The sequence below is a fragment of the Blennius ocellaris genome (assembly GCF_963422515.1).
Source record: "Blennius ocellaris genome assembly, chromosome: 6".
NCBI classification, from domain to species: Eukaryota; Metazoa; Chordata; class Actinopteri; order Blenniiformes; family Blenniidae; genus Blennius; species Blennius ocellaris.
In genome coordinates, this window is record NC_137655.1 from 13,734,739 (window position 1) to 13,748,172 (window position 13,434).

Here is a 13,434-nt window from a genome sequence, read left to right on the forward strand (position 1 = left end):
AGACAGTAATAGGAATAGTATGGTAGTTAAAATTTGACACAGCTATTAATATATATTAACATTGGGATCATTAGTGGATATTTCCAGTGTCAGCTTTCATCCAACCATCTAATCTTGAACAGTTTTTCAGCTTAATACAGTTGTAATAGTGTAAATTAATTCACACAATAATGGATATGCTGTATATATAAACAAAATAACTAAATAAATGTGTGTGTCTGTGCATTCCCCAATTAGAAACACACACACACACGCATACACACAAAGTCACCAACCACAAAGTATTTGATGAACAGTATGCATTATAAAATGAGGTCATATACAATGCAGTATATATATATATATATATATATATATATATATATATATATATATATATATATATATATATATATATATATATATATATATATATATATATATATATATATATATATATATATATAATATCCTTGGTTTCACTTTGAGGATATTTCTGTTGGTTTTTCATAGAAAATCCTAGTTCTGCATTATTGAAGCTGCTGAGTCTGTTGAATAGCTTACTAAGTAATGAAAAGAATATTGTGACATGGGGACATGTTCAGCCTATAATTAATGTTGACAGTGGAAAATGAAGATTTCATACTCTCATTACAATATCCATCCATCTTCTCCACCGCTTTATCAAACTCAGTGGCGATCAGCTGATTAGACAGTTTGTGTCTGACTGACAGAGCAGTCAGACACAAACTCAAATTCTCACTCACATATTCCAGAGTCACCAGTTAAACTTGTGGGATTGTGGGAGAAAACCGGATGGCCAGGCACAAATTGATGCAAGCACAAGAACATGCAAAGTCATCACAGAAGGGCTCTCAAGCCCGACTGCACCAGGGCAACCTTGTAGCAACCGATAGTGCAATAATGGTCAATAATGGAATAGCTGCCAGTATATGTAATACAACCAATAATGTTATAGCTTGCCACTTAAGTAATAAAATAGTAAAGATGTTATACAATAATAAAAAGCATGCTGCATCATGTGTATTTCCAAGAATGCTATGTATGTATTATTATTACTACAATATTGACTGCAGTTACTCTGATTTTTTTTTTTAAACTACTCTTTAATCAAATAACTTATCAAAAAGCTATTGGTTGGTTATTCCATTAAAAAAGGGAAATTATTACATTATAGGCTGGACTACATTATTATTAGAGAGTTATTATTTGCTTTCTGTGATCTCTGCAGGAGACTGCCAGCTCCACATGCCTGAGAAGGACCACTGCCCCCCTTAAAGACTCCTCTCACCCAGCTCATTGACAGTTTGAACTGATGTCTTCCGGCAAGCACCACAGGTCGATGAAGGCGAACATGTCCATGTTATCAAACACTTTTTTAATCCTTGGGCCAAGAAATCTTTAAATAAATGACATGGACATTAGTGTCTTAATATCTCCATCGTATTTGATGTTACCTTGTAATTTGCCTTATGTGTACAATTTCTCTCCTTTTTTTTTTTTACAATTTATATTGGAGCACAAAGGGAGCGGCACCTGTGATTTCATTATATGTAACATATAATGGCAATGAACCTATTCAGTTCAATTCAATTATTGGAGAAATAATGTGCTTTCTAAAGAAAAGCGAGATGAAGAAAAAGGTCATTTTCACATAATTCTTATTAAAGAGAGACATCAGTGGCAGCCTTCATTGTGAGGGATTTGCGCCCCCCTTCCCCTCACACTGTGGATGCATTCAAGTGTAACTTCAGGCTTGTTTGTCGTGAGATTGAAGGACAATCGGTGACTCGTGTGTCGCTACAGTCTGTGGCCGCTAGATGGCAGACTGTCGTCACAACCTGAGGCCCGTTTAATTGCCCATCGTTGAAAGTCTGCAGTCTACCTGAGACGCGTCTAACTTGTGTCTGTTGCAGGGCGGAGAGAACTTGTTGGTTCTTTCCTCATCGAGGAGGAGCCTGCAGACACACCGGCATGCACCGGATCGGAGGCTGAGACACAACCCGGGCTGTGAGGAGTTCAGACTCTCAGACACTCTGCGATGCTCAGCCGGGAGACAGACTGACCACCGAGAGAGCAGCACTGACCTCAGCTCCTCAGCCCCCCGCCCCAGGACGGCCGCTGCAGAGGAGGAACCACACCGGCGAGTCCCCAGACTCCGAGTTGCAGGTAAGACGTGTGATCAGCTCAGGAATGCAAGGACGGATTGCTGCAAGACTTGGGGGAAATTCCTGAGCAACACTTTTTTTTTTTTTAATGCGAAGCGCACATGTGCTTTATTGCAACCAACTGATTCAGCTTCATGCCCTAGAGAGAGAGAGAGAGAGAGTGTGTGTGTGTGTGTGTGTGTGTGTATATATATATGTGTGTGTGTGTGTGTGTGTATGTGTATGTGTATGTGTGTGTGTGTATATATATATATATATATATATATATGCTCCCTGTGATAGAATAGATGTAAGCATTGAATGAATAATACTTTGTATGAAAAGACATCCTAAATCATGCATGTCAAAGTCTGCAAAACAACAGCACACAGAGAACTGTACAGTCTGAACACCTGACTTGTCTAGTGACTGAGCACAGGATTTTCCTCTGGTTATAAAAGCTGATAGTTTGTAAAATGATCTTATTGCGCACAAAAGCGCATTCAATTTATAAAACTGTGTTCGTAACAAGCATATCCCAGTATTGTAATTCTCTTGTGTGTGAAAGGTGCATGCTGTTGGTACAAGGGAGGCAGACAAGATTAGGCTTTTTTTTCTTCATTTTTCACACATGGCTTTGTGCTTCAGGCCCTGTTTGCTGTTAATCCTGGGGATGTTGTCAGCTTAAACACGGACTACTCCTTATAGTACCGAGGTGTTGATGCTCAGTTTCTGTATGGCGAATATTTGTGGTCACAAGTCATATCATAATTGCCGTGCTTCACTTAGTTCACTTTTCACACTGTACTGGCTTTGTGTGCTTTGGGCAAGTGTGCATTTGTGACCCAGCACAGCTCACTCCTCTGGCTGCATAATTGTTTTCTTGGTGCCGCCTGACTGTCCCGGGCCCCCGGGGGAAGTCCTGCCCGCAGACAGGCAGCTTGGCCCGGCTGGGAACATGCTGGGTCCTGCCGAGCCTCTGAAGTCTGCTGGCTGGCTTTGAACTGGAGCTGCTGGAGGTGGAAATCAATCCGTGTTTATCCTCTCCCTCTCTCTCTCTCTCTCTCTCTCTCTCTCTGTCGTTTTCTCTCTCTTTCTCTCGCTGTCTCTCTTTTCACCCCGAAGCCCCTCGTGTAGTCCATCTCTCCTGCCACTGAATCTTTCATGTTCACAGGTAGAAAGGCAAAGGAGACACAGAGGAGAGACATGAGGGAGTGTACGTAGCTCATCTTCAAAAGAAGTTAATATGGTTTCTGGGGATTAAAGGGATGAAGACAGAAAAACTTACAAAGCCAGCGCCTGTAGTCATGATCATCCTCCCACTACAGCGCAATGAAGAGACAACGTATTTCCTTACTTGTCGCTTTGTCACTTGATGCTATTTGCAACTCTAATTCACATAACTATTTATTTTGGAGTGACATCACACGAAAGAGAGGGAAGTCTGCTGTTTTTTTAGGTTTTTTTTTTTTTTTCTGTGAAAGTGAATGTTGAGATTTTATATGAGGTGTCACAGCTGATTCTAATCCAGACAGCAAATTCATTTCCCCCTGCGGTGAAGTTTATTCAGCTCAGGAGGCCTTCTGAGATTGAATGCTGCTTCATAATGCTTCGCACATCAACCGGGAGATTTCAATTGCATTTCAGCTCAGAGCTTTCTAATGGGAGCAGAATTATGTCAATCCGAAGAATAATTTATGGAGTTTGGTGGAAGGCTCATAACCAAACAGCTTAACCAGAATCAGGGCCATCTGCATCTGTTTTTACTTGGGTCACAACTTTGTGCTTTTTACTTTCCAAAACAATGCATTTACTATAGTTAAAATGTTTTCTTTCTTTTTTTTAAGCACTTTAGATTAGTAGGGATTCACCTCAGTTTTCCAGAATCTATATTAAAAGAAACTGAAATATGATTACCAACTTATCTTTAAAGAAAAAAAAATGCCTTTTTTGTTGTTATTTTTATCATTAGAACCACTTTTTCTTATCATTGAAGTAAAAAAAAAAGAGTATTGTGATTTGATTGGGACCTAGTTACTATGGTTTACACTCTTACTGAGTCAAATATAACAGCACAAGATAAATATGTACTTAGCAGTAGTAACTCATTAAAACCCCTGGGTCTGTTATAAAAGACAAAAAAAAAGTAATTTTCACTTTGTAGATGTCATCTTTGAGTGTGCCATGTGCTCAGTATACAAAACACTGATAATGAGTACCAACAGACGCATTCTGACTGTAGCTTAATTCGCCACCACAGCTATCTCCATGACTCGGCCGCTTATTACTCAGTAATCACAGTCAACAGGATGGATCTTCTTTGCACTTCCTCAATGGCTTCCTGGAGGTCCCAGATTATAATGAGAGGTAGCTGTGTTTCATTCTAATTTCATTTATGTGCAATAATCCCAGCGAAGCAACATAAAAGCAGAACGTTTCTCTAATCATAGGTTTCATGCGCACCACTATTATTTACCCATCCCGAATGCAGACGGTTCCACAAACCAATTGTAAATCTATAGTTGAAACCATGGAGGCCTCAGGGGAGCAAGTTTAATCAAATTGGGGTTTGTGGTATAATTTGTGACTGCTTAAGAGCCTGACATTTGAAGAACCAACTGCAGTTAATCATCAATTCCTTCTATACAGTGTGTGGGGAGAGAGGATGGCATTACAACTCTGCCAGTATGGAAATTGTGAGCAAAGTTGTGAACTGCTTAGCTCAAATAGAAAGTACAAAAAAGTCAATTTGCACCTAAAGACAATGTTTAAACACATTCGTGTTGTGCTGTTTGGCACTTGGTAGGAGTGTCATGTGGGATAGAAGAGACTCTATAACATGTTGGACCCCCGTTCTGTTAATGTCCAGGAGGTCTTCTGGTTATTGTTATATGGTTATATGGTTATTTAGTTACTTGCTGACAGGATAATTTCATCAATCGCAAAAGTTGTTCAGTAGCTTTTCCCAATTTCTTAGCCATGCTTCATCGAAGCGATTTATCACATGCAGGTTAGTTCGACTTTCGTTTCATTGTAATTCATCATAATCCCTAAGGATTGAATTTAAACTGCAACGAAAACATATGACCACACAGTGACTTACAGTAATTGGCGAATGGAGACTTGGGAGGGAGGAAACCTGCAAGTCTGTAGTCTGACTTTATTTTTGGTTGAGTGCCTCACACTAAATGTGTCACCCTGCCAAGATTACTGAAAGTTTAACCATAAAACTTTACTGTTCCACATCTGTCACTGTATGCTTTTTGTGCTTATAATGTAATCCTTAATTGTTCTTTGTGCTCAAGTGTGTGTGCTTGTTATGGTGTGCAAAGTCCTCTCAGTAAGTATTCTTTGAATGCATGCCTTTTTTTTTACAATGGATTATGCAGAAAGTTAGCTTTGAAGACACCCCTTTCTTCACAACTACATTCATCAACTATCATCTGCTCGGACGACATACATTCAAGCCCTGGAGATAGTGAGTCTAAAAACCCATCTGTCTTATGAGGTGTGAACAGGCACACCTTCACAGGTAATACGAACCTTAGACGTTAAAAAAAAAGCATTTTATAGATACAAAGCTGGTTGAATTTACTCAAAGGCTAACATCACTCAATTACAGTCGTGGATACATTATTGATGTTATAAAAGGCCTTGTTCACTCTTTATTTGTAAGGATTTTATAGTTTTGCTGCAGCGTATTGTACTCAAGAATTTGTTGCTCGGGAAACAAATCAAAAACGGTGTATTGACATATACTGATTTTTCTTTTTAGTCGCGAGAACTGCATTGGTGTGCAGTCTCTCTATCGTAGACGTCAGAGGGAAGGAGAAAAACATATAGAGAACCTCCAAGTTACAGATTAGGATTCCCACCTAGAGTCAATGTAAAACCAACAGAGACAGACACAGAGACACAGAAGGAGATGTTCTGCCCCAGCAAAGCTAAAGAGGGGAACAAGGGATCAAGGAGAGGAGACGATGAAAGACAGATCACCGGCAGGCAGAGAATCAAAGGGCCTGCTGACTGACTGGAGCTGCGATAGGTGTGTGTGTGTGTGTGTGTGTGTGTGTGTGTGTGTGTGTGTGTGTGTGTGTGTGTGAGTGTGTGTGTGTGTGTGTGTGTGTGTGTGTGTGTGTGTGTGTGTGTGTGTGTGTTGTGACTTCTTTTCATGTGCCCCAAGAGTTTGTTTTTCCTGCACAGAGTGGGAAGCTGACATTAAGTCTGTAATTAAAGCAATCATAAGATGAGGAGAGATGAAGAAACATCACACACACACATGCACACATGTAAAAATAAAAACAAAACAAAAAAACCAAGCATGACACATGATAATGCATCATTTGTGCATTATTTTTCATGCTATATTTCTATTGATTAACAATCTTATAAATAGTAAAGGAGGAAGGAAGTCTGTGTCTCTCGTCTTCCTGTAGAGGATAGGTGCATTGTGTGATTTGTCAGTGGAAATGTAAGCTGTGCCACAGCATACTTTGACACTTGTGTTAAAGTTCAGTTCAGGCTGATAAACCATGGGGATGCATTCGGTTGGGATTAGACTAAACGGCTATTTAGTTTGTAGACTAGGGGCCAGCTGATGTCTGAGGTTTGGGTTTGTCTCCAAAGTTGGAAATTACTTTAATCATGTGTTTATTTTCACGTCAAACTGAGACAGTAATCATGTTGTATCTATTCCCCGCTCATTTAGCTCATTTAGCCACTTTCTTCAAGGAGCTTCAGAGATAAAGACATTTTAATGAAGAAGAGTGCAAAGGTGACTGCGGATTATTTTCTGCAGGGATCTCATTGCAGCCTTATTGTGACGACATGTAATTACAGTGATTAATGGCCACCATAACAGCATACCAGTCCAGTCCTTTCTTTGTTATTTTGCCAATCAGTGAAATTCATTAGGAAATGTTTGAGAAGCACAATCATGGTCTGATTCAAACAATGTTTGATGTTGTTGGTTTAGTTTGAGTGACAGGCCCGCCGCCACCACAACCCCTGTATTTACTGTTAAAATCATAGAAAGGAGACGAAGCGCCAGCAGCACATTCCTTCTTCATAATTCATTTGAGAAAAAAAACAAAAAAGACAGTCAGACACTTAGGAATAGACACTCAGTAGCAGAGTAAAGGTGAATTCTTAAAGACACATTAGGAGTTGATAGTGCATACAGGCCTCAGTGCATTTAACTACACTGTGATTTTAAGCCTTTCAGACAGATTGTAATGTATTTACGAATGCAGGTAGATAATTATGGACACTACTAGGCCTAATAACATGCTGTTACTCTGAATCAACATACTTCCATTCACTTATCTGATGATTGTAGGTCATTGCAGCTGGAGTTTATATTAACCCCAAATTCATCATGTGGAGTTTCAGTGTCAAGAGTCATCCGGTGGCTGCATTGGTTTAAACCAACTATCATAAATCCACATCAGTCAAAAATAGTGGACATGATGGAAAACAAACACAATTGTATCCTCAGAAATTAAATATACGTGCTAAAATGTATCTTGTTCAAGTCGTTTGTTTACCAGAACTGCTGGAGGTTTAAATGACAGACTGTAGACACTTGAAAGAGGGAAAATCCACAGAGTTTGCGGTTTCTGCTTCATGTTTTATATGCAAGTCTACTTCATTGAAGTTTTATTATCAGCCATTTTCCTTCACTGGCGCTTTGTATTTGTCACTTCTTTAACTAGTTGTTTGTTGGTATGAACTCCAGCACATACTTCAGTGACATTCAGGACTAATTGTGCTTGTTAAAACAATGTACTGTGCTTTAGAACAGTGGTTTTCGTAGTGTGCGGTGAGGGTGAGGGTGGGGGTGGGGGTGGCTGAGATGATTGAAAATTAGACACACTGGATAAATAGTTAGAGAATGTTCCTTTCGTCTGTGACGAGTTCAGGGCTGTGTCAGTTTGTTGTGTACTTGCTTGAATGGTTTGCTGGTATACAGCAGGGTTTGAAATGTTTGCTTATACACGCGCACACACACACACACACACACACACACACACACACACACACACACACACACACACACACACACACACACACACACACACACACACACACACACACACACACACACACACACACACACACACACACACACACACGGGCAGGGTTTAAGCCGGTCAGACTTGACCGAGACTGAGATCTTGCTTGGACTTGGCAGTTTGAGCCCTGCTCTGTAAAGGGATAAAATAATTGGCTTTTGGAGGCTAATGCTACGCTGCAGTGCTCTGATTAACTTGAGAACTTGTTTATGGGCTGTGATAGAGTATTTTTGCAAGTGTGTAACAGCGTGTTTATGGGAAGGTTAGAGCTGTTGTAAAAACAAAAAGAAAAAAAAAACACCTAAATGTGTACCACCTGACTTTGTCCTTAAGTGCCGTAAGTATAGTGGACCTGGCTTGGTAGTATTCTTTTTTTCAAATATATTTGAGATATTAAATGGATAAAAACTGCCAACAAATTAAAAGCTACTACACCTCTTCTATGCAAGTTCAGACCGATCCATGAGTCCCCCCTTCCATATCCATATGCATGACCCTTTTCCAATACCATCAAAACATTAAAAAAACAATTTAAAAAGCCTGAAGCTTCTCTTGTTGCTATCATTCTTTTTATATGTATATGTTGAGCATGTCAGCACATGGAAGGCAGATACTTGTCTATGCGGACATGTTGGAAGTCCCATATCAAAACACTAGCATTACAAGAGAGTAAAATCTCAGCATTTTGTATTTAAGTGTATAAAACGATCAGTTAGTAAAGTTTTAAGATTTGAAACCAACTACAAACATAAAATTAACAGAAAGCAGACACAGAACGCAGACTTTCCATTTAATAATACAAGACTGCTGCTGATTTGATTGTCATCAGAATTGAAGTGCGTTTCAAGAGACCACAAACCCTCCGCTGACCACATTTCTCATTTTCTACATTGGTTTGGGTCTTGGCTTGATTCCCTGACCACTGATTGGCCTCCTACTTAATCAGGCAGGAAGCCATTATCAGACCCTGTAATAAATAACCTTAACAGGGTTAATCACTGATGGTGAGAAGCTATTTCCGACATGATCCATCTGTAACAGTACTAAATGACCTAGAAGAAGGGAGACTTAAACAATGAGGGCAAAGAGAAAGCGACAGATATGAAATGAAGCACAATGTTGAACATTTCTAACGCTATTAACACGTTTCAAAGTTTAAGAAAGCTTAACTACATTTGAAGATACATAATGATGAAACACTTGTTAGATCGTTCCGTACAGAACAAATACAGTTACACAGTAAGAAGTAAAATTGTCATACTGAAAACAAATGCCATTAATTATTATATGACAACGTGCATTCCGAGAAGTGCAATAAACATAACATAAATTCAGTGTTTGATGTGATCTCTTTCTCTGTAAAACATTTCTCAGAGCCATGTTTGTTTGTTTTTTCAGATGTTTGGCAGTAGGATTGGTCCAAGCATCTTTTAGAACTTGACACAGTTTGTGTGTCAGTGTCTGTTTTCTCTTCATCTAACCCCACACTCCATAATGTTGACATTAGAAATCTGTGTGGGCCAGATGCTGCAGGACTCCTGGCTCTTCTTTTTGCTGGAGATAGTTCTTCAGGAATGCGTGGTTGGAGATGTTTTCCACCTCCGCAGTGAATTTGGGACCAATACGATGCTTTTCTGATGGTGGCTAATCTCACCTCCTGGATTAAAATGTTATTCTTCCAAAAACACTTGCATGTCCATGGGGAAGGTTTAATGTTTCTTATTTTGAATATGTATCACAATAATCATTATTGTAAACATCCATGAGGGTGGGGGCAAGGTGTTTTATTTTTCTTGCACTACAGAAAATGTTACAACAATGGATGACAACTTTGACAAGATTGACAGGCTTTTTGGAAAATGACACAGGAAGTAGTGAATTAACTAGAAGTAGGTGCCTCTTTCCTACTTTGTACATGTTTGTTTGAAGTGAGGTATTGGAATTATCATAGACCAACCCAGACTTTAAGCAGACCACGTCATATACGGTTGTCATAACTGGGTGAAACCATCAGCGCAGCCTTAAATCTGCTTTGAAGTTCGAGATCCTTAATGTTATTAAAGCATTATACTTGTCGCTGTAGGCCATGGAGCTTGCACAGAAGATATCCTCTTTGGGTCTTGTTGATTTTTGTTGTGTGAATGTTTGAGGTCGATGGGTTTGTTGTGGTGTCTTCTTGTGACGAGGCAGAGTAAATTTCATTCCCAAAGCTATGTTGTGTTTCATATTGGATTTTCTCGGTAAAGAATGAGCAATCAAATGCAATCGAATGAAGAACAGATATGAAAACCGAGCCAATGAATGGAGGGAGGCAGCAAAACAAAAGCACACTAATTATTCAGTCCAGCAAACATGACAACCTGTAAAGTCTTTTCAAGGAGGAGGTATTTTTGCTATCTATTGGCCACACTGTGCTGTCACAAAGTCACACTTTCACTGTGGGAGGTGCCCAGACCGTGAGATGTGCCCTGCCTGCGCCGCTAAGAACTTCATGGACTCTACTTGTAAATGACACAGCGAAAGACAGAAGGGTTATTTATCACAGATTATGTGATCGTCAGAAGATTTATACCCTTGGGGAGCAAAAGGCTTGGGCTGACTTTCATCTCAGACCTGCCCCAACAGAGAAAGCTGATGATTTGAAAGACGGAGGGAGGGTTGAAAGAGGTAAAGCAGACTGTCAGAAGACAAGAAGCTTCAAACACAGCCATACCGGTGTGTGTGTGCGTGTGTGTGTGTGTGTGTGTGTGTGTGTGTGTGCGTGCGTGCGTGCGCACACGCTGTAAGTCTGTGTGTACATCACTTTAACCCCATAATGAGTAGCCTTGAGGGGGTCCATAGCAATTTGGCAGTTCTTCCATTTCCTGATTTGAAAAAAAGCACCATCGGCTCTTTTATCTCTTCAGCGCACACACACACACACACACACACACACACACACACACACACACACACACACACACACACACACACACACACACACACACACACACACACACACACACACACACACACACACACACACACACACACACACACACACACACACACAGCCAGAGTGAGCTTGCTCAGTTGATCTTCATTCTGCCTTCAGAACCAAATTCTTATGTGTATTTAGATGACAAACTGTATATCTATGTGTTAGATCAAACCGGCTCGGTCGGAGTATTAGCCATCATTAAAGATCAGAAGGTTTTTACGTCAAGAGTGCAGCGATGCTGGATGAGTGGAATCAGAGGTCGAAACCAGACAGACTGATTCTAATCTCAGATAGCAGATAATTGCGGCTTCTTCCTTTTTGCTCCCCCCCCCCCCCCCCCCCCCCACACACACACACACACACAGCTTCGGATAAATTTAAACTCAACTGTTAATGTGTTAATTTGAACTGATTTCACCTCCAGGCAGACCAGTCGGGACAATAGCCGATTTTCATACTGAAGCCTCAGCAGATGTCGCCTGGTTTCCTGATGTTGGCAGCTAGAACCGCTCGGTAATTGTTGAGGTGTGATTGCTATTATGGAAACTCGCACTGTTTGCGTTCTTACAGGCAGCATCATTGTTATTTTCCAGAAATACAATCTCAGTGGCATCTACTTTAACTGATCCAAATTACAAAGAGTATCAAGGATCAGCATTGTCATGAATTATTCAGTGTGGTCACCCATAATTGTCCATAAATAGGGTCTCCAGCCACAAATCCAGTGACCAATGCTGGGTCATACAATATTCTTGTATTCAAAGATTGAACACATGGGAGGTTTCCCTTAACAAAAACCTGATCCTATTTCATAGCGATATTAAATTGAACCACCTACAATGCCTTTTTTTCTGCAACTAAAACATTTTAGAACTAAAAACTGCCTGGTTATTGTGATCTTTCAAAGCATTGTGGTATTTACATACCAAGAAAAAAATGCACCTGATTGAAATCTGGTCATCATTCTCATTCATATGGTCACCTTATGCAACAATATAGAGTTTCCACGGTGCTCCTGCCTTGCTTGACATTCCTAATGGGTGCAAATCTCCTTAAATACGTTTTCAGCTATAACTTGAGCTTAATTAGATAGACAGAATTGCAGGGATTCAATACTGGCACTGGGAAGTTGGTCTAGTTAGTGCACTGTGGAAAACACATCATGATTGAGTATCCCAGTGCCTCTACATCACAGTTTGGATTGTTTGTGGGGATTGGTCCTCTCAGATGCCTCATTATTTTAAAGTAGAACTTGTGGTACACAGTCTGATGGTGTGGTACCAGCTTTCTGGTGAAAATACCTGTCCAAATGATTGGCAGGCCTTCTGATCTCTTTGGTTGACTCTTTGATCAGGACCACTTGGAGAGAAAGAGAATATTGGATTGTCGTCTATCTTACCATCGGCTGGTTGTAATACAGTGCAGTCTGCAAAGAAATATGAACAATGGTAACTTTTCTTTTATGAACCATGAACTCACAATGCGCATCAGAAATCTATAAAGGAGTCCAAACAGCATCAGGAATTCCAGTATTGCACACATCAACATCAAGGAGGAAGACCCACAGCAGGGAGAGTGCCGGCTTTCAACATTAATGTTGGACTCACAGGACGAGATTGAGATCCAGAACAGAATAGAATAGAATAGAATAGAATAGAATAGAATAGAATGTTTCATTGCATCACTGTTAAGAAAAAAAGAAAATTAATGTTTAACAGCTCAGGCTGGCAGTTTGAAATGAACAACAAAAAATTCTGCTAATTAAACAATTAGATGTTATCACATTGTATTCAGTTATTTAATTAGTGTGTGCAAATGGCCTGAATTCACTTGAAAGGCACACTTTCTTCTGTTTTGGGTGTGTAGTTGTGAGTCCTCTCTCCATGTCTCCTGTTTATCTTTGCATGGAGCGATTTCTTTTCCTCTGGTTTATCTTAATGGCCAGAAAATGTATTTATCCACTCCAGTGAGTGAGACAAAGGATCCTACATTTGATTCCCAGGGGCACTGCTGACACTGATTTTATTGTGGGTTTTTTTTCAAATTCTTAAAATGTTAGAACACAAATATAAATGAAACAAATGATTAAACATCGACAAGCTTCTCAGTGTTTGTAGAAGAAGTTGGCCGGAGCAGGGCGGTGTATTCACATGGCCTCCCTCTCACTTTGTCTTGCATGCAGACACACATGCGTGCACAAAACAACAAGCTTCGTCTTTCTGACACTACAGCT

At 40.0% G+C, this 13,434-nt stretch overlaps 1 protein-coding gene across 1 annotated transcript in view; it reads left to right on the plus strand.

The window, feature by feature from the left end:
- Positions 1 to 1,864: 1,864 nt before the first annotated feature.
- edar (ectodysplasin A receptor) overlaps positions 1,865 to 13,434 on the plus strand; it is a 33,908-nt gene continuing 22,338 nt past the window's right edge. The window contains exon 1 of the mRNA XM_080498759.1: positions 1,865 to 2,169. The gene's annotated coding sequence lies outside the window, so the exon portion shown is untranslated. The remainder of the gene's footprint in view (positions 2,170 to 13,434) is intronic.